Here is an 18,331-nt window from a genome sequence, read left to right on the forward strand (position 1 = left end):
GCGACTGATGAGCGCAAAACGTAGTAAGTATACCACACTTACTACGTCACAACGCGATTGCGCCCTTTTCCTTCTAACGTCTTTACACGAGCGCAATCGCGCGCGATAAATGTATCACGCGGGATAGAGTGTTCGTATAAAGCTCGCTGTTCTCTGGATCTGAATCACTGCACACGTATTATATGTAGTTTGATATGCCCGGGGTGGAGTTTATTCAATCGTGTCCGTCATGTTTCTGCTTTAAAAAATTGTAATCCATTTAAACATATTTGTCCAAAAAGCAGTGTGCGCAGATTTTAAAAGTAACAGTAGTTGTCCTTAAAATTTTTCAAGTTAGATATAATTCATTAATGAATATACGAATGCTCAACATTTATTTGCATCGACATTGAAACATCCGGAAATGTATGACATTTCCGTGAGAAATAACGTAACGTCTTCTTTCATTAAAATAGATTTCGAGTTTTGCCTAAAGTTGCATCACGTTTACGATTTCTATTAAAATTATAAAAAGTTGTCATTGCGGAACACAATTTTAATGGTCGTCGTAATTACGTCTAAATATTGCGCTGCAGATGCAAAACGCGAACTTAATGATATGATAGTGTCGGACAATTGTCAATAGAAATAACTAGCTGGCTATAATTGAGGATCGATTGGTGAGAAGCTGCCGAAGCTGTCGAATTCACTTTCACATCGACGCATACGCACACGTGGTGAGTCTGAATTTGAGCAATTTGAAGAAAGTGAGAGGTGTTTTTTCTTTACTCAATGTGTTTACGAGGCAACGGGCTAATGTACTTACGTACTCCAAGAGCACCTGTTCAAGCTGTAGTACTTTGCTGGAAATAGCAGTTTTGCTCTTGTAACTGCTTTCGTTCCCGTTATCGGAAATTTCGTTTTACCTGTGAAAGAAAATAAAATCAGTTCAATGGAGAAATAAAATTTCAGTATTCATTTTATTTTACATTAATTCGACTTCCATGATTTCCGTGCACAATTATCGTAGTAGATAAAGCTATGGCACAAATATAACTTTAAAATAAAAACATTTCTAGGCGGGTAAAAGCTTGTAAGGGTAATCATTCGACGAATATTATGCGTAAAGGGTTCGTACCTTTCGTTACAAACTTTAATATTTCCTTATCATGTTTTGGACGTAGCATAAAAAGTTGCTGAGGAAAAATAGTGTAGGTATGTGCGGCATGTACAGAAGGTAACATTAGCGTATCTTTGAACTAAGTCGGATGGATATGAAGTATGAGCATAGCTTTGTGGTTTACTGTGCATTTATTATTATTACTGTGGATGTTATCATTTTTACGGGTAACAGTGCCTGTGACCCAGATAGCGCGTAACTGTATAGCTGCTATTTGTTTCCTAAACGCAGTTCGACGAGTTTCAATGTTAGTGCATATACATCCAAACTAATATTATAAATGCGAAAGTAATTCTGTCTGTTACGTTTTCATATTTAAACCGCTGAATCAAATTTGATGAAATACGATGTAGAGGTAGATGATTTTTAATAGCAGTAGAGCTCCTTGTGAAAGAGTTGACCCAAGGAAGTCTGAGTCATGACTGCCGCCTTACCTACTTCCGCCGCCAAGCAGTAACGTTTGTATTACTGCGTTCCGATTTCGAAGGATCAGGGTGCTGGTGAAATTACAAGCATGTGGGACTTGTCAACTTATGTCTCAGGGTGACGGGCGTAGTGGCAGTGCCCCTAAGACCTTTGCGATTTGAAGCTCTGAGTGGCACTGTAACTGTTATGGACGGACCTGTAGCTTACCATCAGGCGCGCAACTTGTTCGTCCTGTTACTTGATATTAAAAAAAAATCAAAAGATTGAACCTACGAGATGGACATATTATGCTACTTTTGATGAAAGTTTGTATGGAGATAGAAAATGAAACTATTTTTCCGGATTTAAATCGCGTATATTTGTTTTTTCAAACAAACCGACGTTTCGTTTGTATGGAGAACCAATTATTTTTTAAATAATTAGTAAAGAAGGATACTCAAAATGGTTATAACACGCAGACAAAGCATCAGGGCACCAGTATCTTATAGTTACGTACTGCTAAAGATTAGGTACAAAATTTGCTGTCGAGATATGAACGCAAGGAAAATGTAATTACAGGATGGTATTCGATTGCATGCTGCAATTTGCAGAGTGCAATCTAGATAGGATGGTAATCGAAGCTTAAAGTACCTATTAGTCATTTTTGCTTATGTACTACGTGCAGTATCCGGATGGTTAATAGGTCGTGGTATTATAGTTACGATAAATTTTATTAAGGAACTTTCTTCAGGCATACATTGATTAAATGTCGATAGAGCTACGTTTAACAGGGTTATAGACCCTGAATAATCCCCATGTCTATTAGGTTAGTCGATTACAAATCAAACCTGCTTCGCAGCGGGTTTTCTGCGTATAACGGAACGTACTCGGTGGATCGCGGCCTACAAGATGGCGGAAGTTACCACTATTGTATATGATAAAAGCTACGATAATGTGTCGTTTATTTCAAGTTTTATCTTAGATTCATTTTAGCTTGTTAGCTGGCATTATTTGATATTCTTTTCAGTTCACACAATGGTGTTAGGTACTGTGTCTGTACAGTGCGTTGGAAGTACGATGAGGTTATTATTTGTTTTAAGTAACGGTTAGTTAGTTATTAATAATGAAAATAATAATCCGCACACTAGGGAAACCCTGTATCGCGGGTGCCATGTATATACACATAAGTAGACAACCACAAACTACACCCAAAGTCACGAGAGAAATAAATGTAGACCATACAAATATTACTCCCGGCACGGGAATCGAACCCGGGACCTCTGGCTGGCAGTCCAGCATGGTATCTCTTCGGCCGCGGAGGCCGTATAAAATTCAGTTATTATCTTACGACTAAATAAATAAAGAGAATAAGCCAATTTTTTAAATTATATTTTTGGACTACTTCAGTGGGCGCACCGGTTTTTATGGTGTCGCAATCTCTGAAGTCCCGGGTTCGATCCCCGGCCGGGTCCATGTAGAAAAGTAACTTTTCTAAATTGTCTCGGGTCTGGGTGTTTGTGGTATCATTGTTGTTTCCGATTTTAATAACACAAGTGTTTTAGTTACTTACAATTGGATCAGAGCGACGTAAGTAATATTATCTAATATTCTATAATGTGTTTATTGTCACAAATTCTGCTTGTACAATATTTACAAACTTGACACTCCTTTGCCTAAGAAGGTTTGAGTGTACTACGTAGTACGATGTACTCACTCAATGAGTACTTCACAAGTAAAGAGAAAAAAACAGTATAAAGCCCGTTCATTACGATATGAATACAAATATAATACATTCAATACGAGTACAAATTCAGGTAGATTCATATATTTACTTTTACCCCTTTGTATCTTTAATTTCCGTTGATCCGAAATACATTACACAAAAGAGTACAATTTCAAAACGTGCCTTCGTAAATAACGATCAAACAATGCTGGTAAATATAAATAAATAAATATGAGTGCGATACATGTTGAAGATTTCTTAGTAATACATTGGAAAGTTGATACGTGCTTAGCTTCGTCCGGTCATCATAAGCCGTTCACGTCCTCATACGTGCCTACCGCTAACACTTAAAATGGGCCCTTATACTTAGTGTCACTCGTTCATTGACTGTTTTACAGTTACAATCTTTTTCTGTCTCCCCTTCCCTACAAGGAAGGCCGACGCGTCTTCAATATTCATATTCTAAAGTGAAAGAGTCAATACGAATGAAAGAAAGTAGCAATGTTATGGATTATTTCTATTTAAACTATTTTGGAACACAGCTGTTCGCAGCTTGAACGAATTTCCAAGCAGAATCTAAACACCTATCAATACTAGTGCCAAGTATTGACAATAAAGTCTAAGCATCTGAGTTACTCGGTTTTTACACAAAATCTGGAACAAAATCGATCAAGTTGGACTGTGGTAAACTTGCAGTAAGAGCTAAGTACTTGTTAGTAAGGTCATCTCGTAGTCAACAGCTAGTAATTAACCTCGAGAAAGCTACCGGACAGTAAGTGGGAGTTTCCGGAGACCGACAAGACCTAATCTGTAGGTTTAAGGACTTTGTAGGTTAGTGTGTCGCAAACTGTGCAACTTCGCTGTTTCCTTTTACTAGCAGACGGCGGCTTTACAAAATGACTAGGTATCTTGGAACACACGTTTTCTATGCATTCGACGAGTGTAACAGTAAGTGCCGATTTAAGAGACAAGTAATTAGCAGGTCTGGGGAAAGTTATTGACAAATGTCCAATTGTTACGTTGTATGTTTTCACACGTTCGACGCTGCATTGGGGTCACATTCGAAACTTTCGTATTGAAAATAAAGGCGTTGTTTTTTCACGAGAAAACTAATTTTCCGTTCGGACATAGTTGTCAGTGTGTTCAATACATATGCGTGGTGACAGTTGTGGCATTTTCCACTCCCTCCCGTGATGCGGAAGAGGCCCCTCTAAACGACTCGCGCGCTTGTGTTACGAGAAAAAAAATCACGTTAGAAAATGGGAAGTCAACAGTCGGAAACTGGTTGTTCAAGTTTACTCTTTGCATTTCTTTAAAAAAAGAATTGCGTAGGTACAATTTGCTTTTTAAGATTCATTTAAGCGTAGTGCTTAATTTTTTCTTCGCACAATAAGAAAATCACAAAAAGCTTACAATATTATATGGTTGACAATTTGATGATAAAAGTTTGTAATCTGATGAAGCTTATAGTTCCAACAAGGCAAATGTTTATCTTTCTGCTGAGTCACGCTCGGCACGACCTAAAAAGTAAAAGTCAGAGTGTTTAAATAGTTGGAGATTAAGAAATAAAACGAAAGTAGAACCAAATGTGGACAATATTACAGTGAAAAAACGTACCATGTTGTGTCAAAATACCAAGTGACTGTGGAGAGGTTAAAACACAAAAATGCAAACTCCACGTTCACGTGAGGAACGTATTTTGCGGTCACTTTGGGACGTAATATAATGTGCAAATTTTACTTTTTATTTGAATTTCGTTTTCAACTTCTGTACATCTCGTTATTTACAAAATAAAATTTACAACGACTCATATTGTTGTATTTTTATAGGCGTTAACACGAACGTTCAAAGATGAAATGAAGTAGAAGTTTCGAACCAATTAAGATTGATTTAACATCTGTTTCAATAAATAATGAAAAATGAATCGTCGTTTTATAATTAGGACCAATTCAGTCGCTATTTGGCAAAAATGTTCGTATAATGACAATGTCAGGGATACGTGAAAATTTTACGAATGGCGGGTATATTTAGTATTCCATTTGAGCAATAAAACAAAACGAATGGCTGTAATGACATCATATCGCAGCCATAACGACTAATGATGTTAGTATACGCGATTGCGGTCCCTATTTTTCCTCACTCAACTTCCTCTCGCCGAGAAGGATGCTCCCGATATGGGGTGAACCATCGTTCAGACTTCCCTTAAGCGGCAGGTGGGAAATTATTATTATTAGCAGCAGCACTTTCCGTTCATTGAACCGACACCGTTAGCTGGTTTACGCATTTAGCTCTCGCCACAGGCGTGCGGCATGACACAAATAACAATTGGCCAATTGGTTACTGCTTGTAAGAAATAGGACCGTGTTAACGGTCAACTTAACCTACTGCTTAAACGGTGCGATTCGAATAGTTAACGTGAGACAGGTGTAAATGTCGACGACAAAACCGAATCACCACTAACAACCCGTATGATTTAGTTATTACGAACAAAATGGAGTAAAAAATGAGATAATGGGACCGTTTTATGCCGCATTATTTGACGACAATCGTGTTTTCATCCGCGCGTTTTTGCACCGCCATTTTGAGTTCCTGTTGCGAGGAGGCATTGCGGAATTGACTCGGTTGATGGTAAAAGTGAAAACGTCACAGCCATGTCGATAGTTGAATGACACCAAGTTCTTTGCCAAGTGATTGTACGCTTTTTGTTTGCCCCACCCTCTTGTGTTTAAAAGACTTATATCTTTTGATTTTTGCTTCAAGTAGCTATTGCTATTTGCTTTCTGCACAGAATTCTGATGACTGACTTTCTGATTTGGAAATTTAGATATATTTATTTTATTTATTTATTTTATCTTAGAGAGTACAAACAGCTCATACTACAATATAATAGAAATTAAAATAGTAATGGTACGCTTATAGTACCTCGCTGATAGAAACTGAGTTAAATAAAAAACGCATTGATTACAAAGTCCGTTAATAAAAGCACAAAAAGACAAAATTAAGATAAAAACACAATTTTTTTTATAATATCAAGTGACGGAACGAACAAGTCGTGCGCCTGATGATAAGCTACGCCTGTACATAACAGTTGCAGTGCCACTCAGAGCTTTAAATCGCAAAGATCTGAGGGGCACTGCGCCCGTCACCCTGAGACATAAGTTGACAAGTCCCATGTGCATATAATTTCAATAGCGCCCTTATCATTTAAAATTGGACCGCAGTAATAATAACATTACTGCTTGGCGTAAATATTCAAATGGATTCAAAATGATACCGTTACACCTGCTGCTTGATCATAATGTTATGTAGAAGTGGAAAAGATGCGTATCTATAATGGTAATTAGGGTTTACAATACAGCGCCTTAATCCGCACCAACCTTAGTAGGATTAAATGCTTATTACTTTACAGTGCGTAAGAAAAAGTTATAAGAACGTGTACGACAGGTTATACGTTCGACGGCACTCAGCGTTTGCCTTTTGTTTTATTTGATCAGAATTACTCTTTCTAATTATTGGTAATACTTAAAGAGAAATAATAAAAGTTTCGAAAAACAAACTAAATTACTAATCAAATTAAGGACTAAGTCTAATTGTCATGCTAAGATGCGTTAAAACTAGTAACTGAAAAATGAACACAGAATACACCCATAAAACTAATCATAATTGGCAAACAATCAACAACTTTGTAGCAGTAGAGCTCCATGTGAAAGAATTCATCCAGGTTGGTACTGCAACTTTACCTATTTCTACCGCTAAGCGGTAATATGAGCATTACTGCATTACAGGCACATGGTACTTGTCAACTTATGTCTCAGGGTGGCGGGCGCAGTAGCAGTGCCCTTCAGATCTTTGCGATTTAAGCTCTGAGTGGCACTGCAACTGTTATGGACAGGCGTGTAGCTTACCACCAGGCGCACGACTTGTTCGTAATATCACTTGAAATGATAAAAAGAAAAATTAACAAATGTTTTCAACTGAATTTCAATCAAAAGCGATTTTTAAAATTTTGTCTTTCAGCTCTTTGTTAGCATTGATTATATTGACCAGAGAGGTGTTAATAATAACATCCGCGACGTCCTCACACCTCACCGACGTTATAAAAACAGCAATCTCTTTACTTTTGCATTTGACATGAGGTGATAGGATCGTGTTATCTGTCGGTTCGACGAGCCAGAATCAAATTCGCGGCGTAACACGGCCAGACCCTCTCTTCCGCCTCGCTAGTTCTAACGGGCTCATCGCTGTATTATACATACCTGCGTCTAAACTGTTCAATATCATTCAAATACAAAAACAAAACCAACTATAGTCAATGCATATTAATTTAGCTAGTGCTATTTTCCACGTAAACACAGATACAGAAAAAACAATACTTCTTTGAAGGTTCTTGGACTTGTTCCAAATGTCGCTTATCACTAGGCAAGTCGTGCACTTGTTCGTCCATCACTTAGTGTCATAAGAAAAAAGGTATGATACAATTGAACCGTCAATTCAACGTTCTTTTTAAGATCGGAACCATCGTGGCACTGTAACAGAATGATTTAATAAAAAATACATTAATTATGTTAATATATTATAATGTATTTCCCAAGTCATAACGTTCATATTATAAAAGTAGACGATGACATTGTTAGTAGATGCGAACGCCATAATAGTAGAAAGTTCTACGTCCTCATTTTTAAAACAATCACGATCTGTTCGCTCTGGTAAAGTTTTACGTATTTTCTTAGCGCTGATAGTTTTAAAATATAATTTGTAAAAGTATTAAGAAAGATACCGTATCGCAAGAAATTGTTAAAAAAAATATTGTACGGAACAACTGGTAGTCTCAATATGAGGGATAGATCTACACAAGTACAGGCAGCGAAAAAGAAACTACATAAACTTTATTTTACTGCCTTGGATGTAATATTATATTAAATTTTTGTACGACAAAACACCGATCTCGTGTTTATAAATTTAAACTTATTTTCCAACCCTATTTTCAAAAACTTTAATGTCCATTTCGCGAAAGTAAACTTTTTGATTTAGTGACAGTATTGGTTTCAACGTCCAATTTATTATTTGACACCACACGAATTACATAAAATTTACGTTTATTCTTTTGAAAACAGAGATAATTTACAAAACTATGCATATAAAGTAAAATTGTGAATAAGATTTTTTACTCACTGAACGTTAGGTTCGTATGTATCAGTTGAACGGGCTAAACAGGACATGCAAAGTAAACGTTTTTACATCAATAACTGAGAGACCACTTTATTCTATCTCTCCTTGATTTACTATTCGACAACTTTATTATACTATCTTGTCCATGATTACAGTGTTCCATTTATAAACATGAAAAAAAAACCACATTTTAATGATACGACAAGGGGTGTTCATAGCGTTATTTTTATTAAGAATGCACAGTTAGCTTAAAAATTACATAGACACTTCCAACACAACTTTCCATGAATGAAAATGGCATTAAACAGGTTAAAGTCTAAATAATTAATAGGTTTATTGTACGGGTATTATTTTTGGTACTGACCTTACTTTTCTTTATACAGGCTTTCTTCTTCGTTATTAATATAGTAAAAGTGTTTTTAAAAATATCACTAAGAAAAGTTGTTGCGTCTGACCTAAATTATAATCCATTGAAATATGTTGTTTGCTAGATTCCTGTATAAGTAAGGAAGCAGAGAAACGTAATATTACAATAAAATTCAAAGCTAAAGTCATTCTTGACATTTCGCCTGCAATATAGCTTTGTCGTGAGTCAGGACAATAAACTGAGGTTCCTTTTTGTCATTCCAATGGCATGTCGTCGCGAACAAAAACAGGTTTATTCTTTAAAAACAAGTGATTGGTGAGGTACCCGAAACGGTCGTTTTATACAGCAATAATTCTTGTCCATTCTCATAGTAATTACTGAGAATAGACTTCTAAACACGCGGATACAGTTGAAAAAATTTCTACCTGTTCGATGAGTCAGGAAAGAAAGCCTTTATGTGACCCGCGTTCATCCTCGTAATGCGTGACTCCGGTCACCAAAAAGGATGCTTACCTGTCCGTAATATAAGCATTTTTTTAGTCCGGGCATAAGTTTAAATCACGTAACACATTTAAATGACGTAAAACATAATGCAAAATATTCGATAATTATCAAAGTCCCTTTGGCGACAAATAAATATAAATAGATTCATGAATGTACGGGACATTTTCTCGCAATTTGACTTTACTTCAGGAGAAACCTCTTCAATAAAATTTAATTTATAGGCATATGCGGCAGACGTTATTTAGCTTTGGAATGCCTAATTAAAAAGGATATGGGTACATGAGTTACAAGGTGAACTGGTTAGTGTCGCGGCTATTTTATTCATGACTCGCCCCAACCATCTGCACTTCCTATTCAATCTATTTAAGGAGATAACTAAAACAGAAAATTCTTTAGGTGATTACAAAATGTGAAAAGTTGACCCAGATTTTAGCATACCCGTCTCGAATGGCCACAGTTAAAGTTAAAAATTTTTTTAATGGTTAAAGTCGCCACTAGTTTTATTAAATAATCCCAACATTCCAACATGAAAGTACCAGGCGGACATAAAAGTGCCACAGTCGAATGCGTTACAAAAAGGCTGTAGTTCTGTAAAATCCGGTGGAGCGAAGAGTTGAATGGGACTAACGAGATAGACGCCCCAATGACGCCAGTGTTTTGTGAGGCCAAACAGAAAAGATCTTCCGCTACATTTTTCCAGATGTTTGTTGTTAATTTTGTTGTCTCTACACTCGCTACGTGATGTTGTTTACTTTTCTTTATTTGATGAGTGGTAGATACTGCACACGTTTAAAGTTCAGGCAGTTCGCAGAAATTAACTCTATCAACAAAAACGTACGATAGTTAAAAGTAACGAAGCCATTTTTGTACTAGTACAATACTAGTACAGGATACAATAAAGTCTTATAGTAAGAGTTTATTGTATCCTGTTTATTATTATATAATATCTTTAAGTAAGAATTACATAAATCTATTAATAATTTGCCTAAATAAGCGTTAAATATAGCATTACGGAATATCAATAATAATACCGATTACCTAATCGACCGATGACTCACGGCAATGCAACCTTGAGGGTTAAAAAGAACATCAATATAGCTAAGGTCCATCATTATGATTCAAAATAATATGAATAATAATACATTTGAGATTCCATCATCTCTTGGCATTTTAATTTTGAATGTGTTGCATGTTTTAGCGTAAAATCATTATGATAGATAACTATCTGCTATGACGCAAGGCAAAGGAATTTATAATATATGTACATTTTTTTATGGTACTATCTGATGGGACAAACAAGTGTTTTCGGTTTCAAGAAATTTCAAATCCAAAACGGGTGTATTTGTTTTTCAAACAAACGAACCTTTCGGGCCCTTGTTTTGTTGTCAATAGGTCAAAGTCCAATAATCATTTATTCCATATGTAAAGTTTTTACACTTAAAAATGTCATTTTTTTTAAGCTACTGCTCGTTCATTGTCTCACTTCCCTGAAAAGAATGAGCAAGAAACTCTGGGGAACTTTATGGAATACACTTTGAATCATATTTGTATGGAATCTAAACTCATATCATCTTTCCATATATCTGTATCACACGTAGTCTTAAATTTTTAAACGACTTCAAAAAAAGGAGGACGTTGTCAATTAACCAATTTTGTACGTATGTTATGCGATAACTTTTTGTGAACCGATTTTGATGATTCTTTTTTGTTGGAAACAGGGTACCTCAATACTGGTCCGTTTTAAATTTGAATAAAATATAAAAAAAAAACTTTAAGAGTGGCAAACTAGGGGATGAATCCAGTTTCGCACATTTTACGGTAACCGATTTCAATAAAACTTGGCAAATAGATGATATATTGATAGAATAGATATTTCCACGAACTTTAGAACTCGTTTTTTTTTAGAAAAAAGTTACAATTATTAATCAGAGTTTGAATGTTTCATAAGTAAAGTTTGAAGTCTGTTCCTTTTTTCAAATAAATTTACTTTATGTTACTTTTCAATTCATGCAATTCAATTCATCAATAGATGGAAATTTTAATTATAATTATAATAATAAAAAAATATTCTAAAAATAAGTACAGTTCCCCAAAATAATCATTTACCATAGTTCAATGAAATCGTCGTACAATGAGACACAAACAAGGAGGTAAAATGCTTTTCGAAAATAACTGCTCGAAATAAAAAAAATGTTTTTGATTTTTATTACACGAAGCTGTTACCGAACTTTCCATTATTGGTTAAAATAACGTGACGACGTTGAACTTGTATAATTCGTCGACTATCCTCGCCAGAAGGGCTTCAGCTTTTTTAAGCCATATTCCTGATGATTAGGAAGTTTTAGAGGTAGGTTGTTATTTTGATATTTATATATGTATGTATTCAAATGTCTTTGCATATTAAAGTAATCATAATAGACATATTATACGAACATAGGTAAGTATGTACATATTTTAATTTGTAGGTAGTAGTATCCTTTATAATGCGTGTAGAAGTGTATAGTGTGTACCTACTTATAAGTCGAAGGTATAAGTATATATAAAGAAAGGTGCAAGTAAAGTGGGTAAGTAAGCACGATTTCGAAATGAACAGGTCGAGGAATGTAACTAGGCACCCAGCGCAAAAGCGTAAAGTTCAAGGCTCCTCCGATGCGCCTGCACAGATCCAGTCGCACGGCCTCGATTGCAGATGTATATTGTTAACTTTATAATAAATAATACAGAGAGGTCGTTAACGTAAAATTACCTACATATATGGCAGTCCAATAAAGTTTGTTAAAAGAATTAGGGGCATAAAAGTATATTGCAAACTCATTATCAAGTTTACAATACAAAGGTTAAAGAATTTTAACTGCCTCCGTGGCCGAACGGTTACCATGCTGATCTACCACTCCCGATTTACACTGCAGATTCCCGGGCCGGGAGAAATATTTGTATGGTCTACGTTTATTTCTCGTGAGTTTGGGTGTAATTTTTAATTGTCCTGTGTGTGTGTCCTTTTTTAATGTCCAATTTTTAATGTGTGTGTCCTTGGCCCCCGCGATACAGGGTTTACCTAGTGTGAGGATGAGTGTGTGTGTTATTATTATTATTTTCAAATAAGGGTATGGTCAAATATGCATGCAATATGAGTGATTCACTCAGTTAAGTCTTGCATTGTAAACAAACATAATAGTACAGCATATTATTTTGTATTGGATATTGAAAAAACCTCATTTTTCCTTTCACGGGTTTTTTCGCTCTTCAACTGTAAAGAAAATAGCTGTAGTTACCAGGACCATAGAATAGCGAGGAGTAGTAAGTTTCCCTATTGTGCATTACGAGGCAGTAAGAACACAATGGCTTGTGATCGTGTGCAGAAAGAGCTAGGTCTCAGAGGGACGCGTGAAGCAAAGGTGCGGTCGCGCATTCACGACACGCCTGCCGGGAAAATATTATAGAACTTCCAACGTTTGTGGAATATTCGATGACAAACTATGATTTTGAGTTTGTTCACATTCACTAAACAATACGTCTCCGGATAGTGTTGTTTGTGTTGATATATTTGTTTAATAAGGTAAAGCTGAACTCTATTCTATCTATTGGTCTAATAGATAGTGCTATTGTTATAAAAGCCTACAGTGTATTAACGTTAAAGCGAGTCATGGAAGAAAAAGCGGGAAAAACTGTTTTGCTAGATCAAATGGTTTTGGTATTTATTATTAAATAACGGTCTTCCAAGAAATATACGATACGTGTAAGGGTATTGTCTAAAGATTGTGCTAATTGGTTACACCAAGTATATTCCATTTTATATAACCAGGTAAAGTATATCCTATACTTTACCTGGTTATATAAAATCCTGAAAACAGGCTAATATAAAAGTCTAAAATGAATTATTTAATAATAAAATATCTAACTTTGCGCATAATTTTTATATGGAAGTATTTCTCTTTAAGCACTACAGAGAACCTACTAAATTTTGGTTTTAAATTGACGCCCTGTAGTTACTAAATTTGAGAATTGCCCAGCGGTTTAACGACGCGCCGCGCCGTTCGCTGCCCCGTCAGTCGCAATCGGGCACTTGTCGACGTCACATCTGTGTAAAACTTTCTCCGCCTGTTCTTATTTATATTACTTTTCAGCGTGCGGGTTGCGGTACGCGAGTGGCGGTGCCCCACGCCTCGCCTCCCAAAATATACGCTCGTGTTTAAATGTTCCCCTTAAACAATGTCAAATATAATAAATAAAAAAATGTCAAAGAAACCATGTTACATCTTTGTTAGCCCTCGCATACGCGATGCGCTGGCAACGCATCTATCCGTGCGCGATCACACTCCTCCACGCATTGCTGACCCAGTGTCAGAATTGAAATAATAATATACTCTTTCAAATATTTTTAATAAAGAAATAAATAGAGGTCAACCACGAAAAATAACACTTCAGTCAACCAAAACGAAGTTTAGAGTCTTACGGGTTTATACACATGTAGTTATTACAGACAAACTTCGACCATACAAGTAAGTTCAACCGAGCCGGTGGCAAATTGGGCAGGAACGCTTCCAATTCGCGTATTTGTCGTATATTTGAACAAATACGCTGCGTCAACGGCGCACTTGCAACAATAATTCGCTTTGCACTTCCTGGAACCAACATCAAGCGTATAGTACAACATTAAAAATTCGAAACTTAATTTACTCGCACTAGCATTGCTTGGATTTTCCCTCAACATTGAATGTAGCTCAGAATATATGTAGCAGTTTTGAAACTTTATACCAATTTTATATCCAAGTAGATATTTCTATCACAAAGTCGTAACTATTATACCCTTATATACCCTTGAGATATCAAATTCCTTCGTCAATCCAATACACAGTTTTCCCGATTTATATTTAGTTACTGGTGGCTTTTACTACAGACTAATACATAAAGTGTTACTTTGTATTCGAATGGTGTTGGAAAGTGCGTGGTGATATTGTCAGTTTCTTTAGCGAATGGATGTAGTGTTAACATTTATTATTCCGGCTGTGCCTTCGAGACGGTAGTAGAATAATAAAGCATGTGTTATTACTTCAATCTCAGATCTTGACAGGCCAAGTAAAGATTTTGACGGTCTTGTTGTTTCGTGTGAAATCCACAAGTGGATCTTCTCGTCGATTCAATTAGTCTCATCATTTCAAGTTCGTTTCTGAAAGACTTTCTCCCGCTCTTTCACTGAATAGGCGGCTTTAAATGTTCAGTTTAAATGCTCGTCGTGTGTAAGAAATATTTTGCAAATACAACACGTATGCATGATGGCAGTCACGTAAGATTGTAGCCCAGGTATCGCCTATTACAGACGTGAGAATATTTGTTTTAGGTTTAAGAGAGGTGTAGACATTAGCTGAGCGCTGCGCGCTGACGTGGGTGCGTGTGCGCCATCGAGTGCCGTGTCATTCGCCACTTCCTTAAATGCGAAATCAGCGCAGCGTGAAGTTACATGATCTCACGTAATGTCACAATTTATCACACGCACTATTGGCCACTATCATAAATTGACCCCAATATCGGCACGACTGTGAGCTAAGCATTGCAATATGGTTTTTAGTATGTCGTGCACCAGTCCAATTTACTTAAAACATAGTTATAAATATGTGTTACTGAGTTTGGTTGCATGTAAAGCATCGACACCATTTAAATCCCAGTATCTACTCTATGCAAGTACGATAGCGTGGAAACACAAAGGAAATGAAACTATTTTTTGGGATCCAAATCGCATATATTTGTTTTTTCAAACAAACCAACGTTACGGGCCCTTTACAGGTCCCATGATCACGGGTGACACGTCTCCCGTGCGCATGGCTCACGACGACAACATAGGTCACACAACAATCTAAGAACTCGAGAGGAAACACAATTTATTAAAACTAAAATAATATTCTCAAATTTAGTATTATTATCGTACGTGCATTTGAAAAAAGCGCAAAAAAAACATAAATATAAGACTTAATTTCAGCGAGAATGCTTAATTTCAGTGTTAAAAAACATTGTAGAGACATTAACTACGGGAAAAAATCTTGGATAAATAAACAAATATTAGACAACATCACATATCTTGCTCTGATCCCAAAGTAAGTGACTAAAGCAATTGTGTTATGGAAATAGGAAATAACGACAGTAGCACAAACACCCAAACACGAAACAGAGGAGAAAAGTTAGTTTTTTCTACAATGACCGGGATGGGGATCGAACCCAGAACCTCAGAGTTGATGACACCATGAAAACCGGTGTGCAAGCCATTCGACCACAGAGGTTGTCAAAAGTCAAACCGAGCAATATTCATTGGAAACAATTGAAAAATAGACCGAGATATAAAGTATACACTTCAATATGGATACGGTAGCATTTAGAAGTGTCTCTCAGAGAAATTGAAATAGTCTCCAGGTAAATAGACAGTAATTCACAAGAATTTATCGTCGACAATCACTGGACATTGTTTGTACTCAAACGTTACCACTTTACTTCAGAGGCAAGTGGTCACGTGTTTGCTGGCAGCCCGATTTCACGATACACATTTTGTAACAACCATTCAGTCCACTATACGCTTTTGACATCGACTTGTTGTTTGTTTTACCATACAAACTGTTATACAGCCGAGTAACACGGCTGAGCTTTTTGTATTTCGCGTCCCGTTTCAGGTTGTTTGTAGGTTACAAAATGGCGGCTTCAAATTGGACTATGTCAACTTAGCTCATTTTAATCTTATCCACTAGATCGTTAAACATGATTTGGGGATCACGCTGATAACAATATAATTGAGAAGGATATGCACTTCGAATGAAATTCATTGTATTACTACATAAAATAGAAGTAGCTTATTTCGACAATCGATCTTCAACCTAATCGTGTGTTAGTTAGGCACTTACAACTGGACAAATGAAAATGGAAAATTTTAGTAGCAGTAGAGTTCCTTATGACAGAGTCCGTCCAGGGTAGTACTGCCACCTTACCTATTTCTGCCACCAAGCAGTAATGTCATTACTGTCTTCCGGTTTTGAAGAGTAAGGGTGCTGGTGAAATTACAGGCACATGGGACTTGTCAACTTATGTCTCAGGGTGATGGGCGCAGTGGCTCAGATCTTCGCGATTTACAGATCTGAGTGGCACTTCAATTGTTATGGACAGGCGTGTAGTTTACCATCAGGCGCACGACTTGTTCGTCCCGTCACTTGATATTATAAAAAAAAGTCCTTTCACCACCATGGCTAGCGTAGTGTAATGTAGTGTAGTGATTAAAGAGTTTTTAAAATTTGATATATAAAATAATGTTAACACAAACTTTTACACAATCCTATAAAACTGTGGAAAGTTATAAATAAAAAGTGTAGGTTCGTCGATCCAAGGGATGTAAGGCTATTTTCTACAAGATTATGATTGCCTATTGTACTTTCTGATCTCGTGGCTGCGTTGTGAGTGAACTTTAACAAGGATCATCTTTATGTTTTTGATTCGCAAATTTTGTTTAGTATTGGAATTAAATGTAAACGGCCCGAAACGTTGGTTTGTTTGAAAAAATAAACAAATATACGCGATTTAAATCCGAAAAAACAGTTTCATTTCCTATGTGTAACAATCACGAAAATATTAGAACTCGATATTGGAATTAAATGTTAGGGTATGGTTAAAGAATTTCATCATTAGTTGGATATAAACGTTTTGGTCGTTCATGGTAATGGCATAACTCGAGGCATTTTATAACTTATCAGAATAGCTGGTGCCCGCGTCTTCATTTGCGTAGAATAAGTACTTCTTGTAGCCTACAGTACTAATTACTTGAGATTTTTTGTTTCTCCATACATACTTTCATCACCTATGTCACCCCTTTTACGAATTATTTTTGTGACAACAAGTAGCCTGTGTCCTTCTGGTAAACCGCCTTGGTTTTTAGTTTTTTCTTCTTCTTTCTTTGAATTAATTATTATTTTTTCGTTTAATTATTATTGTATTTTAACCCAAGAAACATCCTGACCTATTTTATATGTAGCTGTCACTTCACTTTGTCTTGCCAAATTCTCTGTATGTTACCACCAAATACAACTGTGAATTTTAGTTGAACCTATGCTCAGGTTACATCTAGCCCTATATCAATCTCCCCTCGGTGGCAGTCCGGTATGGTAACCGTTCAGCCACCGAGGCAGTTTAATTATTCCTTGCGTTATTTGTAGATTCTAGTTAAGTATGGATTCATAGTAGCATTTTATGTTCAGTAAGTTCTTTGACTTAGGAGAATTGATTTAATATACGGTAGAAATTCATAACATGTCACATCATTGTTATAGGCTTGGCGTCTAGGGGACGAAATTTGTTTTTGCATTGCCAGTCAAAAGGTTAAGTCACTTAATTAAACAATATTTAAAATGTAATGAGCCAACAATAGTTTCTTGTTCTGGTTATATGAATAATCGTATGATAATATTGTAATACTGTAGAGTGGAGTTTAGTTTAAACTATGGAGATTGAAGCACGATTGTAATTAGAGGACCTGATTCTTTTCAGTTTGAAACTATATAAAATGCATTTATGTTTTACGTACTCACTACGAAAAATGAAAAAACTTTCACAAGTAATTTTGTATATAATTTCAATTAATAAAGAAAAAAAACCGTAGTAGCTTAATAGTTTGAAATACCTCTCTCAAGCAGAGTTTCCAGGAATTTATAGGCGAAATTTAATTTGAAATCTACCATGAGCTTTTCGGTAAAGGAAAACATCAATTTAGACGTCGAAGAAGGTTCACAACCCTCTGAAGTGTGAAGTCCTTAGCACGCAGTGTGGCGGACTATGGCCTAAATCACCTGAGAGGAGACCCGTGCCCAGCCGTGGAACGTATAAATGAGTTGATGATGATGAATAAATAACTTGATTAAAATGTATGTTTAATTGCCTAAATATGTAGCCTCTAAGTAAGGAAATCTACTTTTGAAATAGTCTCGAAAGACATAGTGTTTCTCGTATTTGTTTATAAGGCAATCTTAATAAATATAAA

At 36.1% G+C, this 18,331-nt stretch overlaps 1 protein-coding gene across 5 annotated transcripts in view; it reads right to left on the reverse strand.

The window, feature by feature from the left end:
- Positions 1–18,331, reverse strand: part of LOC113231662 (sushi, von Willebrand factor type A, EGF and pentraxin domain-containing protein 1) — a 115,713-nt gene that overhangs the window by 80,501 nt on the left and 16,881 nt on the right. For 2 of the 5 annotated variants that reach the window (XM_026466099.1, XM_026466098.1), the window contains exon 2: positions 806–905. The exons of the other annotated variants lie outside the window; for them this stretch is intronic. The gene's annotated coding sequence lies outside the window, so the exon portion shown is untranslated. The remainder of the gene's footprint in view (positions 1–805; positions 906–18,331) is intronic. 5 annotated transcript variants of the gene reach the window in all.

Source organism: Hyposmocoma kahamanoa, unplaced genomic scaffold (genome assembly GCF_003589595.1).
Source record: "Hyposmocoma kahamanoa isolate Upper Pololo Valley unplaced genomic scaffold, ASM358959v1 66, whole genome shotgun sequence".
NCBI classification, from domain to species: Eukaryota; Metazoa; Arthropoda; class Insecta; order Lepidoptera; family Cosmopterigidae; genus Hyposmocoma; species Hyposmocoma kahamanoa.